General features: G+C 39.7%; 1 long non-coding RNA gene across 7 annotated transcripts in view; it reads right to left on the reverse strand.

Moving 5' to 3' along the window:
• The window catches only part of LOC116231806 (uncharacterized), a 63,562-nt gene that overhangs the window by 18,590 nt on the left and 25,667 nt on the right, over positions 1-19,305 (reverse strand). The window lies entirely within an intron of this gene.

Below are 19,305 nucleotides of genomic sequence, written 5' to 3' on the forward strand. Positions count from 1 at the left end.
CACTGTTGCTATCACCGCTGGTGAAACACATCATCACCAGTGCTCACATTCACTCTTTGGTCTCCATAAATGTTCATCAAGGGTTGATGTATATCAGTGGATGTTATTTTTTCTGCATGGAGAAAATCAGTGACACATTTGCTTCACATGAACTTCTATGTTGAATGCTATTTTGCCAGAGTGCCCCTCTGCTGCCATCCATCACATGACAACATAATGTAAGGGAATGTTGGCAGGAATGTTCAACCTCTACTGTTGTACTACCAACATATGATAGCAACATAATAAAATAGTAGACATAGGACACATAATAAAGCTGTCAGAAATACAGAAGAGTTTGCTCAGAGGCTGGCAGGAAGACCGTGTAGCAGTAACCACAATGAGAGAAACAGTAGTAACCTGACTTTTGAGCTTCATTGAGGGTAGAAATCTTGTTTGTACTATGGCACTTCAGAAATACAAAATAAAAGTGGTCCATACCTTATACAATTGGAGTATAAACCCTTTCATTTTTACAGTGTTTACTTAGGGAATTGTATTGATGAAATGAGCCTTGACTACATGGGGGAATTATTCATTTTATACTATTTCATAACAATACTTTGATCTTTAACAATTTGCCTGCTTGTCTATTTTTACCTGAGAGTAGCTAGCATTTTCATATGCACCAGTCCAACTTTATATGTATATGGAAAGGAACAAGCCAGGAGTTGTATTTCTTGCACTGAAAATCACGGGAAATAAGTGTCTAGCTTAGTTTCCATTAGATGTCTACTGCATCTCAACACAGCTAAGAAATTCTCTATATATGAGTGCAAGCAGCTTTGTAAAAGGATAAAAGAAATGAAAACAAAGTAAGTGTTTGAAGCACTCACCCTAGCTCCTCATAATTTACATGAAATGTTGTGATCACCCCGCAAGAGTGTACACAGTAAAATAAATGCAAAACTGGTAGTTTTCTGCATGCAATGTGATGGGCTTTTGTCAGTACAGCTTGAAACTGTGAAACTGTGCCTAAACACAGAAGGCCGTTTTGCACTGATGGCCATCCATACAATTTTGTGAATTTTCACCAGTTTTTGGTTAGACTAATTCTGGTTTCAGTTCTAAAATAAAGTAGAGATTTTACTGAGTTATTGAGTTGGGACAATGGAGGCAAAGACTTAATTGAAATGTGGCTCTAATAGTACAAACAACGAAGAAAAATAACTTAGTCCATCCAAAATATAATGTCAGAGGAAGGATGGAAGCCTCTGTGACATGAGCCATTTAAAATTTCCCTGGCAAAGGCATTATGCAATAAGCAGTCTCAGTCCTCTACTGATTCAGTATGATGATACAGCAAACTTTTCCTTCTCCCACATTCTGTGATTCCGTGCTAAAAGTTTGCAGTGAGACTTATTTCTCTGAACTGCTCTAAGAGACAGGAAAGGACAGAAGTGAAGGGACACGGAATGAACAGGTTTTGCTTGTGTATTTAAACTCTTTTCCACTCATAATTTTTCCTCTTATAACCCTGCTCTGCTTTAAACGAGAAAGAAATAAAGAATGAACGTGGCAGCAAGAATTTATCTCCTACTCTAATTCCTTCCCTTCTGGTCTGAATGACTTCAGATACCAGGCACTGAATAAAAGCATCTTCCAGTTGTCATCTTTTCATGTACTCCATAGGCAGTCAGCATGATAAGTTTTGGAGATACACCTGTATCTTCATGCTGTTATTCCATTCCTTTTCTTCAAAGTAATTTACATTTGAGATGCTCTAACAACACCTATCAATTCATTCAGAAAGCTCAATTAAAGAATAATGATCACATCTATAAATCTAAAAAAAAACAAAATGTAAAAAGGAAAGAAAGGAAATGGATCATGTTGCCTTAATGGATAAGTATAAACTCAAAAGTATGAATTAATGCCTTTCTCTGCCAGAAACTTCATCTACAACACTGGGCAAACACAGACTATCTCTACCTCTACTCCCAAACTGCAGGATAGGAAAACTATGGACATTTTACTTCTACATCAGTAGAAAACATACATGAAATTGTGAGGCAACTGCAGAATACTGTAATGACAATATGTAAGTACCAAATTAAATTACTGGTCTAGACTGTAACTGTCTGAGCTGCAGAGTATACTAAGGCACATCTGAAAATACCATGCATACATTTCTTGTTTGGATTAAGTGCAGTGATACCTTACGTGAAAAATATGGAGGAGATGGCTTGCTCTTAAGAAGCCTTAATGAAGCCCTCCCTTGCACCTACCAGCTTAAATTTGCACAATATATAAATATATTTTTAAAGTTTTTTTATTTTAGCAGTTGTACAAACTTCCCTATAAATGAAAAAGTTAGACTGAAAAATGGTAAAAAAATTGGAGGTCAAATTCAACTTTCATCAGTATCTGGGAAATGTAAGTGGTATTTTCAAAGGAACAGAAAAAGAACACAGCTAGATGCACCTCTCACCTTTCTTCTTTTTCTTGAGTAATAGCAGATCAACTCCTGCAGGAGTTATCACAGCGGGTGGAAATGCACCTTCCCAGTGCACAGCCTAGATCCCTGCCGTGGAGCTAGGTATGTACTCTGGCTGCCTTTGCCAAAAAAAGAACCAGGGAAGACCATCTTATCCAACACAAGTGAGGAGGATGAAGGGCCTCCTCTCTTTAGCACTTAGACAGGGAAGGACAGCTACCTGCAGCCCTTCACCTGTAGGTTTGAATGACTCTGATCTCTAAAGACAGCTCTGACCCCCAGACTAAAGTGTATTTGGGAATGAGAAAAACTAAGCAGTTCCATCTTGCTAGATTTTTTTTTTTTTTTTTCCTACTATTTTCTGTATTTGAAGACTCACTGGGTCATACCATAAGAACGGGACATAAATTATTTCAACTGTTTAGACAAGCAGACAGGAGCTTCTGGATTCCAGTCGCTACTCCATTGACTGCATAATCATTTTTCAATAATAATTTACTGTTGAATTAAGTATAGAACTACTCCAGGGAGCAGGGAGTTATTCTTTCCATTCAAATGTTCTAGCCTTCAGGCTATATTCTCATATATAGTATTATTCTTTTTAGTTCCTATAAGAAGAATATATGTATGATACGATGCTCATTCAGAAGCATTCTCTGTTTCTCAGTTGCTTTTATTCTTACTATTCCTTGACTGTCTTTAAACTACCCAAAGACAAGCTCTTATTGTGATGTCGGGACCTCTCCTTAGAAGTGGGAGCTTTGGACTCGAATTGCTTGAGAATAAAAGCAAAAATGAAGATAAATTTGCCACACCAGGACTGAGTGCCATAGCTCCTGACCCAAGGAATGAAAGAAGAAGAGGAGGGAAGGCATTTCCTTTAATGGCATTTCATGAGAAAGAAGCCTCCATGGTTGAGCCCTGCATCCATCTTTCCTCTCCAGCTGTTTGCTGGCAATGCCTCCATGCATTCATTTCAATTCAACTCAATTTAGGAAGGAAATAGCCAGGCCAGACCAGCCCAATCTGATGAGGTCTCTAACCTGAGCAAACCCCAGAATTTTAGATCTTGGGATCTCTGGTTAATGGTGAAAAGTAAAGCATCTCCAAGCATATGAGGTTAGTGATGGGTTTAGAAAACTTTAAAATGTTACTGAGGGGACTGAATCCCAGCACTGGTATCTCTAACAGAGGTGAAGAATGGCTAGTTTGTGCTAGCCATTGACAGCTCTACACTGAGGTTACTTAAGATGTTATCACAACAGAGTATAAAAATTCCCACCAGATAGTTAGCTTTCCTTTCACCTGCATGGAGGCTCTGGGAGATCTTCTCACAAGTTCTGGACATGGGAGGAGACTCCTAGAGACCTCTCGGAGACTCACAGTCCAGCTTTGTCAGCCAACGCTGCAGCAAAGAATCAAGGCATAGGGATGTTTATTTGAACTACATCAGATACAAACTTTCAAGATTCCCTCACCCCGCTGCAGCCTGAGGCCGACACAGACTTCTTTTTTCACTGGAGAGGAGACGTGGGAGGAAAGGCAGTGGGCAGTAAGCAATAACAAGTACAAGAGAAATGTTCATTTCAAGTAATTGAAGAAAACAGTTAGATCCCTTTTTGGTCATGTTTTGAAAGAGAAATGAAAGGGGCAACCTTCTGATTTAAATTGTTTAAAAAAAAAAGAAAAATAATAAGAAAAGCACACTGTGTATACAAAAAAAAAATCTAAAATCTGCCTGACTGTAAGAATGCTGAATGCAGAGTTCTCCAAATATGGACTCAGTGTGCATCAGAGGGGAATGAGCCAGGTCTCATGAGTAAACAAAATAAAAATACCAGAGGGAATGTTTTAATAGCTTCTTTTAATTCCCAGTTTGAACAGATTCCTTGCTTAATTTATTGAAGTATGAAGCAGTGTTGATTCGGTAGTTGTTACCATTTTGTTTCACCGAATATGCCGGGGCCCAATCCTGAGCTGTGTTGAGGTGAGTTCACACCAGCAAAACTGTGCTGGAGCCTGGAGAAAAGACCCTGCACAAAGCAAAGGACTAGAACTATCATTGCCAATGTGTTGTTTTGCAAATAAGCCCTTTAACCAATGGAAAACTACCATTCTTCTGACTACTGTAAAAGCACAAGATTTAAAGTTTTGCTGAGACCATGCAAATCTAGTTGGTTGAACTTTCCCAGAAAAGCATATTAATCTGTCAGCTGAAAGAGTTTCTAAAAGAAATAATGACAGAGTATTGAACTGGGATTTGGGAAACTTGTATGCAGTTCCTGGCCTGTCTCTACTACTTGGCTGTTTGACAGCCTCAGGCTTGTCTTCCCTGCATGGTGCTTTGGCTGCACCCTTGGAAACTGGGGATGATGAAGCCATCTACAATAATTAAAGATCTACTAGGAGTAGCAAACTTATCAATAGTTGCAAAGCCTGGGAATTACTGTTTTTTGGAAACTTCTCTGCTGCTGCATCAACAGATGCCTGTATGCAATTCACTGATCTTCTCTGCTCCTCCATTTACCTGTATGCCATTTGGACACAAGACATTTTACCCACTGTACAGAGGATTAATAATAACAAATTACATTTTCAAATTCTCTTGGAAGCATTAATTATTAAACATGGTCGTCTGAATTAGTCTGAAGTATCAGAAAATTGGCCAAGTGCAGCGAGAACTTGAGGTAAAGATTCTCATTCAAGTAACTGCCCTCTCTATTGAATTAGTTTAGTGATCAAAGCCTGATGGAAAAGCTTTTAGTTGTGAATGCCAACACCACCTACAGTTTTAAAACCTGATGCCTTTCTTTTATCCTCAAACTGGTGGAAATAACTTTCATTTTCAGTTAAATCTAGACAGCCATTATTTCCATCTGGCCCAGTGCCTACTGTCCAGTTGAACAGAAAGGCATTTAGATAGTTAAACTCAGTGCCATTTCTTTGAGATTTCTGAGGAAGGGTATTATGTAGAAAAGAAGAAAATTGGCCCAGTGCCATGAACTACTGCTCAAAACTCATAAATAATATCTTCTGCAGGAGCAATAATTTGAGGAGGGAGATTAGCTAGGGTACTATGAATTATTATATTTTTGTCTCCACCCCATTCTCATATGCTTTGCTCCTCAGACACATTTTTACCAGGTGGACAGGCAGGTTTTTAATGCAAGCAGAGTTCTGGCTGAGATCTCGGTTTTACCTCCAGAGCTGGATGAATGCGATCAATTTATCTCTTTCCTGCTCTGATTTGTCTGCTGGCAAATCACCAAGCAATTCCCAGCTAAGAAAATGTCACTGTAAGATGATGTATAGGGTGAAATGGAGAGCAGTTCCTTCCTCAATATAGCTGCAGATGATATAGTCAATGATAGTCATTTTAGGTTGAGAATAAAATTCAGTCATCTAGAAGGCAGACTTCCATCTTGTTTAGACGTTCTGAAAATGTTGTTACACTGGAAACACTTTATTTGCATGGCCAATGAAAGCTGTTTTAGACATAAAACAAAGTTCAGTCTTGTAGAAGGCAGAACTTCACTTTTTAACGTATCTTGAAAGAGTGCTTACACTGAAAACATCTTACTTGCAAATTCACTCAAGAGGATCCTGTGTTACTAAGAAAGTGGAAGAAAAAGTGTTCATTAGCTAAAGGTGGCTGGACTTGTTTTGCAAATGGAGCTCAGACTCTCTGCAAGATCCTCCTACCTGTGGGTGCCCTGAGCCCCAGGGGTGCACCCCTAGATAGCAGTGGTGGGGAAATCAAGGTTTGCTGAGCAAGCAACCCCCTAAATCAGGTCATAGAAAACTTGTGTCTTAAATTACTGACACCTGTGTGAATAACTCCAGCTGTTAGGGAAAAAGTACCACTATAAACATGAGTATTAAATTGAGATTTTGGGGGACGGGTTATAATTTCAAACACAAGCCCTAAGGTTGAGTTGGGCATCTGGGCTCCCAACTGATCTAACCCCTGTTTTCAAATTCCTGGCTGAAGTCTGTTGAGAAAAACTCCCAAGTTTGCTCAAGGTGCAATAGATATACCTAACTTCCAGAGCAGTTTGTTCATCTAAGCAATGCAGAATTCAGCAAACAGGTTATTTCAAGAATGCATGAGTAAGTCAAAGTCATGCATATAATACTTAATGTCTTTCTTTGAAGGAGTTAAGGAGCCAATTCTTGGTAGAGACTGCTGCTGTTTCTTTTTCTAGTGGTTGTGGCTTTGCACATTTACTTGTTGAAGAGCAAGCCTAATCCAGTAAAAACCTTTGGATCAGGAGAAGAGACTGGAAGAAAAGAGAGGGAACAGTTTGTCCTCAGACCATGAAAAGACAGAGTCCTAGAGATATTTATGGTAGGAACAGCAAGGAAAAGAAGACCCACAACATTGTGGAATTCTTTTTGCAGAGATCCCAGATTATGTTTTCTCTCTTTGCTTTCCTTCACCATTGTCTGGACAAGTGGGCTCCCCCCCAACTCTTCCTGATGATACAATCATAGAAAACACTTTGGAAGCAACGTGACTTTCCCAGATGTCAGAAGCTGCTGAACAAGCACAAAAGAAACTAGGAGGGAAGAGTCATGAGGACATGAGTCATGAATTTCTTTCAGTCCTCATTTCAATTACTTCCTGTCTCTTAACAAGAAAATAGCTACCACAAAGTGAGTGCAGGAACATCCATAGACACGAAGAAAGCTTGGAACACAAGAGATATTATTTAAGAAGTAGCTGCTGATTTGAAGAAATGACATAGTATTTCTTCCCTATTACTTATAAAACATCATAAAGAAAAGCTCTATGTCAGCTTTGTTAATTCTTCTCAGTTCAGTTAGTTCAATTACCTGGATTTGCCCAGTGTCCAGCAAATCCCATAGCACATTCTTTTTTCCTGACCCACCCCACTGGTGCTGACAGGGGAAGGACTGATTCTTTTCTCTCCTTACCATGAGGAATTCCTCACAGAGCTGAGGATTAAATGTGGCTGTTTTAAACAGATTGTCTTCTCCTCAAAGTGATGTTAGTTAAACAAAGCTATCGTTTCCTATCACAATATTTACGCTTGCTACTAGCTCTTCTGTCTCCAAGTTACTTGCTAGTGCAAGGTGGTGATCAGAACAGAGGAAAGTCTGTATTTTGGGCCTTTTTTATTTATGAAACACTGGAAGAAAGATTAAGTAGCATTAATTCATCTTACAATGTTTTCACAGCAGAAAAAAAATTGGCAAAAAGTGTATTATACAAGCTCAGTCAGCCAGCTCCCAGGGTTGTACTGCTATTTGCCCTGGGCCAATTATATTTTACATGATCAACACACCCAATTATTAAATAATTAAATAATGAATTGGTTTCTCTTGGAAACTCTATAAAATGTCATGGACCAGAGAATATTTATCTTGCCTCTGTGATTCCTGCTGAAGAAACATCTGGTTCTTTTTTCTTCAATCAACATGAAGCCTGAAGGGGCCCAAATTCAAAAGCAATTATATTTTATGCCATTTATGTGCGTTACAGGCTGACAAATTTAACTTGTTGGAATATGTGATCCCACCCTCCCTATCCAATTTACGCTGATCGCATTTTCAGACAGCCATGCAGGGGAAGTGCAGATTGATAAAAGTTGTTGATCTATCAACTTCTATAACTTCATCTTCAGAGTTTACAATAACAAGGTAGTTGTTTGAACATAAAAGCGATCACTAGACTGTCTTTCCTTCAACAAGGATCACTGCCAGTAAAAAAGCCCAGAAAATGTCTCTATACAACTTGTAGTAGGTCCTTCAAGAGCTTTCATCCTTCATTAATTTTTGAATAAGAGGCAGTTTTTTGTTGTTGTTGTTTTTTTTTTCAATGGCTTTTTTTGAAAAAGATAGAAGATTTGAATAAAAGAAGACTGCAGTGGCATGTTCTGGATGGGATATTTTTTTGCTTCTCGTAGATGACCTATTACGAAACTCAGTGTTTCAGGCTTCACTTCAGTGTTTCAGATGCTGCATGGAAACTGGAATAATTCTCACAGAACAGTGGTCCTTATAATATTTGTTCATAAGAAATAGGGCAGATGTATTTGAGCACTTTGCCCCCAGATGGTGTTATCCTAACAGAGCTCAAAAGCTAAGCTGGTGAGAAGACCCTGAAGTACCTCTCATCTCACAATGCAGGGTGTTGGAGATTTAATATGTGGTAATATTTCTTGCAAGATTTATTTGAATCAAAATCCCTTGAACCATTCTAGGAAACTTAAATAGCAACCATGACAATACTCTCAGGAACATCTGATGTGGGTGGATTAAATGTCAGGCTGCTAGAAGTACTGCCTTTGAGAAGAATAGAGAAGCAAACACACATCTTCTGTAAGCACTGTTATGCATTCAAAAAAGACAACCTTAGCCTCCTCCAACTTAGAGAGTTGATCTTGAAACTCATAAGAGTTAAAAACAACAACAACAACAAAAGACAACATTTTGGATGAGCTATCGGTATCACTTTGAGTTTTCTCACTTTGAGCTCATGAGAAACTAACTAGAAACTAACTTAAAATTTTATGTACTTTCCACTATATGCAGAAGTGTGAAACAATACACTAAGAAGTCACCATCTTGTAAAAGGGATGTCATGGCTACTCTGCTGAAGGTTGGAAAATCTATCTTATGAGTCTCCTAATGGGACATATAAGTCAGTTCCAATATCAGTAAGTATGTTTTACCAATATAATACCCATTGTCAGTTTTTGTTGGCCTTTTCTCTTTTCTGGTATTTTCAGCTGTTTCAAAATAGAGAGAATGTAGTGGGGAAGATGTGGATTTGGATAGCTGAATTCAGATAAATGCATAAATCAGTTTCTTGGCTTTGGAATATATTCTTGGATCTATTGACAACTTTTTTTCACTGTGCATATATTCAGATCACTTCTGTATATTGATATTAAAACATGATTTTGCTACAACTAACCTTCCAGAGCCCAAATTACCTGCACAGGAGTGATCTGTAGCTAGGCCTTACTTGGAAAAAAAAGTATGACTGGCTTGTTCCAGCCATTTGCCCTTCGTCTCCGGTTCTGAAGATGCTACATCTAGTGCATTCTCTTGAAGAGTAAAAGATGGTTCACAGAAGCAAAGGGTGAAACATGGTTCACAGAAACAAAGGGTAAAAGATGGTTTACAGAAGCAAATGTGCAGAGGCTGCTTAAAGGATGAGGATTGCAACAAGCTGGGATTACAACAATGTGGTGGTGGAGGACAAAGATAAAAGTTTTGAGAACAACTCAAGGACATTTGGTAAGTAAGTGATAAGACATCCACAAGGCAAATTAGAACTTGATCAGGGGCTACCCCTTCTGCAGGGTCAGAAGTTTACAGCAAGGAAGACTACGAGCCTCCACGAGGAAGATGATGAGCCTTCATCCCACGACCACCAGGAGGAGACCCCCGCTGCTCATGACACACGCGCAAGGGGGAGGGACTGTACACTAAGAAGTTCTCAGAAATATAATGAATATGTATGTGAATTCTGGGAAAATCATTGATTATGTATAGGTTTGGCCTATATCTGTACCAGACTTTTGCTCTGCGGTGTGCAAGTTATCCCCCTTGTACCAGGGCGTATGTGTATCGCTAATAAACATACCTGCTCTATATCCTTATTCAGGCTATAGGGTTTGATTTCCACATGTCAATCCCTCTCCCTGGGCTGCTTGTTACTTCCTTTCCACTCCTTCCACATCTGCGGCCTGCTGCAACAGCTCATGACCAAATGCACCCAGTGACACTCTCCTAAGCTGCTGGAGTTGGCACTCCATTCCTCCTCTGGGAGCCATGGGTGAGACCCATGCTCATGCTGGGAGGAGGCACAGTGGGTCAGACTGGGTTCAGCCCTGTGCCCCCGCTGCAGTGTGCTCATGCTTCCCACATGAGCTGCCTCACTGCCTGGAAACTTTGCTGGTGAATAACTAGAGATGAGGCCTGCCTGCGGAGCTTGGCCACCTCCGCCTACTTGCAGCTGCATGGCTATACATCAACTCCTAGCACTATATAGCTAGACCACAGTGCTCCTTCTTTCTAGCTTCTAAGCTGTAGGAAAAGGCAGCTAAAAATACCTTAAATACTTTCCTAATGTTCCTTTTTAATGTAAGCAACTGCTGTGGGAGGAAGTGGCTTGTTCATTTTTGTCTGGTTGGGGTGATTCACTCAGAAAATGTTTAAGAACGCCTATACGAGACCATACTATCTGATGAACTTATCAATTGCCAAAATTATGTTATAAAGAAAAGGAAAAAAAGCCTTGTATAGCTTCTCAAGTTCAGAAAGATCCTTGAACTTCTAAAGTAACTTTTAGGCTGTCCTAAAACTGCTTAATTGATGTTTTCATAAATAATCCTTCACAGGCATACAGCAACTGACTGTGTTGACAAGTGGGAACTTCTTGAGCCAAAACTTTGGCATTAGGTTTTTTTCTTCTCGAAGCCTAGGCAGCAATGCTTCTTTGGCCCAGCTGAAAATTCAAAACATTTACCAGTCCAGTCTTCCACTTCTGAAATATTTCTAATGTCATGAAAATGTCACAAATTCAGAGTCAGACAATTACCAATGGAGGTAAATGTTCCATGGACACCTTTCTCAAATACAGTATCTGTCCTGCCACCTTTGCCCCACAGAGCTCGTGTTCTACATGCTGTTGTTAACCTGCATTCCCAATGGCTGCTGCACTATCTGTGATTTTCTGCAAAATCTTTTCAAGCACAGTAACGCATATTTCTTGTTTACAGCTTGAAGCGAGAGAGAACTGTCTGCCAGTTTGGCGTATAGAGCCCCAAGTGCTGACTGATGCCTTAACTCCTGAGTCAGTGCTGAACCACTGCCCTCACACAGCTCAAGGAGGAATAGGTATACCTTGAATTGGAAAAGGAGTAAGTTTACACTTGTGAGGGTGGTGAGACACTGGAATAGGTTGTACAGTGAGGTTGTGAATGCATCCTCCTTGGAAGCATTCAAGGCCAGGCTGGATGGGGCTTTGAGCAATCTGGTCAAGAGGGAGGTGTCCCTGCCTATAGCAGGGGTCTGAAAACAGATGATCGTAAAGACCCCTTCTATCCCAAGCCATTCTATGATTCTGTGATTATATGATTATATGATTTTGAGCACTTCCTCATGTCATCCTCCTTCCAGCAATGGTAATTATAAGTCTTCTGGTATTTTTTCGTAAGAAAAGGGCTGTTGGCTTAAGCTGTCCTGGCCAGAATTCCACTTCAGATCACTTCCTTTGCCCTCTCACATTCTCTGCCTCCGTAATTTAGATTTGATATTCATTCTCCTAAAGTCTGTACTGTTCTTTTTCTCTGACCTAGTTAAATGGTGAGTCTGTTGCAATGAGAAATTTGTCTTCAGAATGAGGATCAAAGCAGTTGCATCTTTCTTATGTGTTCATAACACCTTGGACAGAAAAGTAAAATAGAATTTGGGCCTGATTTTATTAAGCAATTCTTTAAATTGTCTGATTGTTGCAAAATTCTCAGTAGTTACAACAGATTTGCAATACTGTAATTTGAGAAGAGACACATGCGTAGATAAGAGCTCAAGCATCTAGTACCTGTTGAAGGTCTTAGCACCAACTGCTCATAAAGGATAGCAGATACTGATGAGGGTCTCAGCTTCTTCAAAATCAGACCCAATGTATCTCAAGCTGGAACTCCAAAGGCAGAAACAATTTCTGAAAGTTTGGGCTTGCGCAAATACAAGTTTCCCCACTGAGCTACTGTAAGCAGAGCATGAATGAGGCAGTCCTTCATACAGGGAAGTTGCACTTATAGAAACAAAGACAGCTCATTAAGCTAGCATTCATTTTACCTTTGAAGAGTTTCTTATCTCACCCTTGTTCCATATGATTTACCTAGCCCCAGTTGGCATTGAAAGACTGAAGAATAATCACAGCAAATACCTAAAATAATGCAGAACTCTAAAACAGTAACATTATCTGTAAGCATTCTGTATCAGCCAAAATTTTTGCTAATGTTAATCCATAATATATATAAACTACCAGGTCCTTCATTGAAATCACTCACCACATGCTTCTTGATTTTAATTAGACTGTGCCTATTCAAAGTAAGAGAGAGAGGTGTTTCGTTTTATTTTTCACTTAGGACCTTGACTTCATGGGACTGTTGTGACTACTCATCTACCCTGCTATATTTAGATTTACTTAGATTTATTATTGTATTTAAAGTTATTGCAGGTGGACTTATTATTCTGGAATAGCCAAGCATGTTCTAGCATCACTCATTCACAAGAGTAGTTCTTCCAGAATAGCTGTGCCAGGAAACTTCAGTGGTAGCAATTCAAAGTGACTGCAGCTCTCAGTCATTTGGCGGTTCTTGGGAGCCCACCAGAAACAAGCATCTCCCTTGTTCCTTGTCTTGGTAGATACCCATCCACAGCACAGCTGGCTGTAAGTAGACATCTTCGTAGAAGAAGCAATATACTAAACTATTTTTAGCATCTCAGGAGGGATTACTACACTAAACATCTGACTCACAGTAGAAATCTAGGTGGGGAAAGCTTGTCCTACTGATGCCTGTGTTGTAACTGTTCAAAAACACAAACTGTACAAAACACAAAGTTGTTCCCAATAAAAAAGTCTTTGTTAATGCTATCGGAGTCTCAGTGCATTTATTCTACATATATGTAAAAAGTAAAGGAAATAACAAAGGTATATGATACTGTTTTGAAAATGAAAGTAAGGTTCTAGACAGTCAGTATCTTCCTAAATCGGATGTGCTGTAGTACAATATTCCAAGACCTCTCAAACACACCAGACCCCAAAGTTGCTACTGACTGACTGGTTTTTCACAACTCCAGTGGCATTTAGTCTGAGTCGCACTATCTGAAACCATTTTAAGCTCTATAAGATGAATTTTCTCTTTCAGATTAAAAAGTGCTCACAGAAAGTAATGAGGGTAGCAATACTGGCAAAGGGTAAAAGCAAACAGGTGAATGGTGGCAATTTGTTAAAGCCACCAGTTATTTGGTAGTGTCTATCCATGGTGGAGTGGCAGACCTCCAGCAGGATTTAGCTGCTTAATACTTGCCTCATTGATTCTGAATGATGAAGTCCCTAGCCACAAAATTCCCCCTTGGCTACTAGTCCTTTCATAGTTTAAAGTACAGAGAATGCCTATGTTATTCCCAGCAACTTATCTAAAAGATTGTTTTGGATTTTTCCAGGACTTCCCAGGTTTTCACAGTGCCACATAAATAGGCCCACCATGAGGCTGAAGTCCTCCTGTCTGTGGAGGACTGAATTGGTACGTGCTTTTGGGGCACTCCTCCTGGAACTGGCCTCCTCGCCCACAGAAGGTCCAGAACAAAACCTGCCCTGACCTCCTCCCCACACACCCTGTAACATCAGTTAAGAGTATTCACCAAGACTCTTTAGGCTAAGACTTAATTGTACTCTCTGTTTGGGAAGATTTGAACCCATATTTCCCATTGTATATTCTCTGTACATGAGACCACGTTATATACACAAGGAGGGCTTTTGCAAATCTCTTTTGAAGTGGTTCCACTGTGCTTGGACTAATGGAGTAGTCATTGAGCCAGAGAGAGTACAGGTGAGAAAATAAGCATGGCTCCACTGCCTTGTGATTAGAGCTTTCCCCAAGGGGGAGAACTAGTTTTTGTCACTGCTCTAACAGCTATTCAATGCTAAATCTTTCAGTAATACCATATTGTTTCAGTATATTGTATGTGCACGTACTAAAGAGAAATAGCCATTACAGTGGGATTGGGACCCAGATTTCTTCCTCTAACCTCCTCATCAGGAGGTGCCATAGTTACTGGACTGTGAATTTATTATTCTCTCACTCTCACTTTCTCTGGTCAATTAATGTTTAATTATTCCAGCCCAAGTGAAAGACTTATGACAGGAGAATTTCAAGCCCTGTAGTCCACTGCATCCTGGTGGCTAGAGCTGGAGTGTGTTTAGTGCCTAGTGCCTTCAGGTCAAGGAGGGATGGAGCTTGCTGCAGTCAGCCGTTGTCCACACTCCAATGGCCCCTGCTCAGTGGTACTGCTGGATAGCCTTGCCCTGTAAGCTGACATTTGTGTTTCCCATCCTCAAACATCTAACTCTCCACAAATAGCGTATAGGCAGTGCTGCATGGGAGTCTAATGCAGAACTGCAGATTAAATATCATTAAATAAGAATTCTTTTCTGCATCCAACTCAAAATGACCTGCTGAAGCCCAGTCTTTCAAGTCAAGCAGCATCCTAAATCCTGGACCATTCTTCCTTCTTTTCTTTATTTCTCAAGTTAGGCAGATCTGTGTCTAGCTAATAAGCAGATGGGTGAGTTCAGAGGAAAACTGAAGTGATAACGTTGCTAGGAGTTTCAAAATTATTTCATAGTGGTTGCAGTGTTTTAGGGAGGGGTATCTGTAACTATGCAGCTTATGAATCCTGGTTGATATTATGAGGTTGTCAGTCTGAAAGATATCCAACCTTTGACCTACCATGGACTTACATGCATGTGTAAGCTGGAACCGATTGACAACAGGGAGAGACTTTAGATAGTGGACTAGCTATTACACATTTGTGATAGCTAACAAGAGCAGAACAAAGATATACAGTGGTGAGTACAGCTTTAAAATAAATGCCAAAGGCCAGGCAAGATGAACAAAACACTTAACGGGGTAAAAGCAGACCTTCAAATTAAGAATGCAAAACAAAATGCAAGGTCCCTCAGTGGGCGAGTACTGCATTGCTATAGAGAATAGAGGCACTCTGGTAATGCTGTCTTAAAGAAAACCTCGTTCGTGTTGCAGGGCCAGAGGTGGTGAAGCACATTCATGGGTATATATCTTGTATTATCTGTGTCAGTAAGCCATGCAAGTGACTTTTCTTCAGGTTTTGCTTTCTTGTACCTACTTTATTCTGGCTAAAGTGAGTCTGTATGAGAAAGTTTGCATCTCTTGGAAGTTCTAGAATGTCTGGGGTAGAAGTGGTTGATGATGGTTTGAGGTATACACAGCAGACACCCAGTCCAGCTGTTGCAGTGCCTATTCTCATAAGGAAAGCAGCAGTGGGTGCTCCTGCCCAGAGTATCTAGACCAGAGAATCAAAGCCAGAAGCAAGGACTGGACTTCGGTAGCAACTGTGAAACATCAGAACTTCTGGGTGTCTGGCCACTATGTGTCTTCAAACAGGCAGTGTAACTTCTTTTACAAATCTGTAAAAATGGTACCTTGAATAAACTGCAGTTTGGGCAATGGCTACCCATATTTCCCTTAGTTGTGCTAGCACGCACTGTTCTATTTCATGTCTGAGCTTCGTGAGAGCTCTGAACCAGCCCTGCTGTGAATGCGATCTGACAAAGAGGCGGCTGTGTTTTGTTGGGCGGAAAAACATATGTCTGCCTACATCCTTCATGGTCAATGTTAACAACACTGCCTAATGCTAATAAAGATCTATAGATAGACAGAGAGAGGGAGGGGGGGAGAGAGAGAGAGAGAGAGAGACATCTTCTGTAATTATGCACGATTATATAAGACTTCAGCTTTTAACAACTCCTTTACTAGAAGTTTTATGTCCATTGCTTAACTCTTACTACTGAACCTGACTTATCTTTTGAAATGTAAAAAAAATCGTAAAATACTAAACTTTATCTCTACTCTCAGAGGATAACATTCTTTTTTCACTTCAGCAGATGTTGATCTTCTAAACTTTTGTCATTACACATCAGCAGAGCTAGACTTGGTGATTCTGCCCCTAACACCTGTAAATCAAAGGAAAGATGTGCAGGGCTGTGCTGCTCTGACACTTCATCGCGTCCCTGGTGGTCACATTTTCACCTTCTCATTGTGTGAACACCTGTGGCATGCTGGCAATGCTGCTGGTCACAAGCTCAGTGACAAGCTGAGCTGGGCACAGATTCTGTGTCCTTTCAACACTGGCTTGTTTTCTGGCTCCCAGGTCACTTCTTTGGCCCTTTTCCTACAGGGATTTTGATTTTAGACTAGAGTTTGAATTGTTCTTGGACCCACATCCATTTAAACATCTTATTTTAAAAAACATGTGAAGCATGCATTTTAGTAAGTATATTATTAGCTGAGATATAATAAAAACTTTCCTCTTCTTTTGGAAACTGCTTTGAAATATCACTAAGCAATTATTCCCTTTTATTTAATAAAACTATTCATAAATGAAAAATTCTGGATCGTGGCACCCATAAAAAAGAGTGCTTTTTATTGGGGGAAAAACAGCTGTCTGACCTAATCTGAACTCATCAAAACCTGGAGCCCTTCTTTCTTGTGAATAAGCCCTCTGTGCATCTTCAGAAAAGAATTTCAAACCTTTTTCAAACATTTTATATCTCAAGCACACATTCATACATACATGTGCACACACACACATATGTATAATACATTTTTTAAAGCAAATTTCATGCTGTTTTACTCTAAAGCACTCATAACTCTGAAAGGATATGAAATGAGAGTTTGATATTCTGCCCCCTGTTCAGCCAATGAAGTTTTTTTTTTTAATTATAACATATAACCACTAGGTCTTTGGCCAAAATAAATTAATGTTCTTTTTGTTCAGAGATTTTCTGTGTTTATCACAACAGGATAAGTTACAGGCTGAGAAACACTGCTTCCAAGAGCCTTCTACTCTTCTTTTACCTTGCTCACCTTCAGCTCAGGGCAGATACAGCACAACATAGCACAGTCCTTTCTCCTACACGATGGCCATGTGCTGTAACATCTACATCTAGGGGCAAGCAACTTATTCAAGCCCCATACACATGGGAATTTCCTTGATTTCTTCATGTGGAAAGGAAAACAACTTGTCTCAAGTACAGTGGGACTCTTTAAAGCAGAAACATCTGTCTACCAGAATTTAAACCAAGAACAAAGCTCACTTATCGTAAGTTCTACCTACATCAGCAGCAAGCATATACCATACTTCCTGTCAAGCTGACCTTTATCTCTGAGTAAGAGAACAGCAAAACAAGAAAAGAACAAATACAGAGTTCCAGAGGAGAGCACAACATGTCCTGCCTGTGCAGCACAGTTCACAAAAAGAAAGAATAAGAAGCCTTAAAGAAAGACATAACAAAGGCAGGTAAGATGGCAAGAGCAGACCAAGCTAAAGGAACCAACCACGGACTCTGGAACACCAGTTTTTCTCTTCCAATTGCATTATTGGAACTTCCAGAAGTTTTACAACTCTATTTGCAATAAACAACAACCTTGCCACAGCTCAGTATCAGCAGATTTGTCATTTTGGTGACTGTTGCTGTTGTTTAGGAAAACAAATGGGGAACTGATGAAACCAGGTCCCGGGTCTATGCTGTCACTGGAACAGAAGCACAGTGTGAAAGAGGGAAATAAAGGAAAAATAGAGACGCAGAAAGCTAGAGAAGGAAAATGGGAAGCAGATAGGAAAATGAAGTGGTATGCCTAAGCTAGATTTTCCCATTTTACCCATCTTTAGTAGTGGTGTTTTTTGTTGTTTTTTTTTAACTGATAATTATCTTTCTAGGAGGAAGTGCCCCAAATTCAGCCTGAGATGGAGAGTTTTATTTTAATGCCATTCTTTAAAAGAGGGAGATATATTTCACTAACAAAAAGCTATGTCATCAGCTTGGTTAGGACGCAATTTATCATGGCCTTTTGACAAAAGACAAGAAGTTGAAATGGCAATAAATGATCCTAGCAAGGCATGTCCTGCTGTGGCTAATACTTCTTCATCTGCCAACATATACAAATGTTTGTGTACAGTAATATATACGAGCACTCAATGTACATAAGTTCTGCTTGCCAAGCCCACGTAATCCTACAGCTGCTTCCCCATTTCTGATGCTAGGTTCAAGATCCAACATCTTGCCATGGAAACTTACTCCATGCTGGTTTTGGAAGAGGACATGCTGGAATTGTCACCAAATACTCTTTTCATGCCTGTCTAAACATATCTGGGTATGTCTTATTTACAGCAGAATTTCATTTCATATAGTTCCTGAAACACAGATCTCAAACCTTCTACAGATGGGGAGGGAGCAAAACATGGTTCCCAAGGCTCTTGATTTCCAGAAGTATCAACACCTGGAAACTGTTCCTTGCCATAATCAATTCAGAATTCTGGAAAAAGCAGCTATGATTTTAGGTATCAAATTATGAACTCAGGATAGGCACTTCAGGATGCTTATCTTCTAACGAAGTAGGTGCTGAGCCAATGAAAGGCTAAATTATACCTTCAGTTATCACAGTGGTCCCTCTGTGCTGGGGGCATGTAACTGAACATGTGCAAAACATCTGAAATGTATAAAATTGGGGCATTTCAAATTTCCTTCCATTTTGTAGATACAGCACCAGCTACAGACAGACTCAAGACTCAGCCAGAGCATATTCCTGCAGAAAAGTTGAAAGAGAGAGCTTTACATTCGGTTCTTAAAACAAAAATAATTAAAAAAAGCCCATAAAAGCCTATATAGTTTGTCTTCTTTTCACACCTACTCAGTGTCAACATTTGTTTAGCTGTAGATTTTTGAAAAGCAATGACTTCTTTTAATATTATTGCAAAACTATTTTATTTCTAAGCAAATGATTTATTTTGATTTTATTTCAGATTATTTAACATAAGTTATTCCTAGTATATATCTATAATGTATTGTGGGTGGAAAGAGAATCTCTCATGAACATATACGCGTGAGCTCTAGAAAGGCAGATAATTTCCTTCACTTAATAATAGTTTTCTTTCCTCTTGGCTGCAGACTCTCATAACTAGCACCATGCCAAACATTCAAAGATTGGATTATGGCCTGTCGTACTTGATTATTTTTGTCAGCATGC

Source organism: Phasianus colchicus, chromosome 1, assembly GCF_987193195.1.
Source record: "Phasianus colchicus chromosome 1, bPhaCol1.hap1.1, whole genome shotgun sequence".
Lineage (NCBI taxonomy): Eukaryota > Metazoa > Chordata > Aves > Galliformes > Phasianidae > Phasianus > Phasianus colchicus.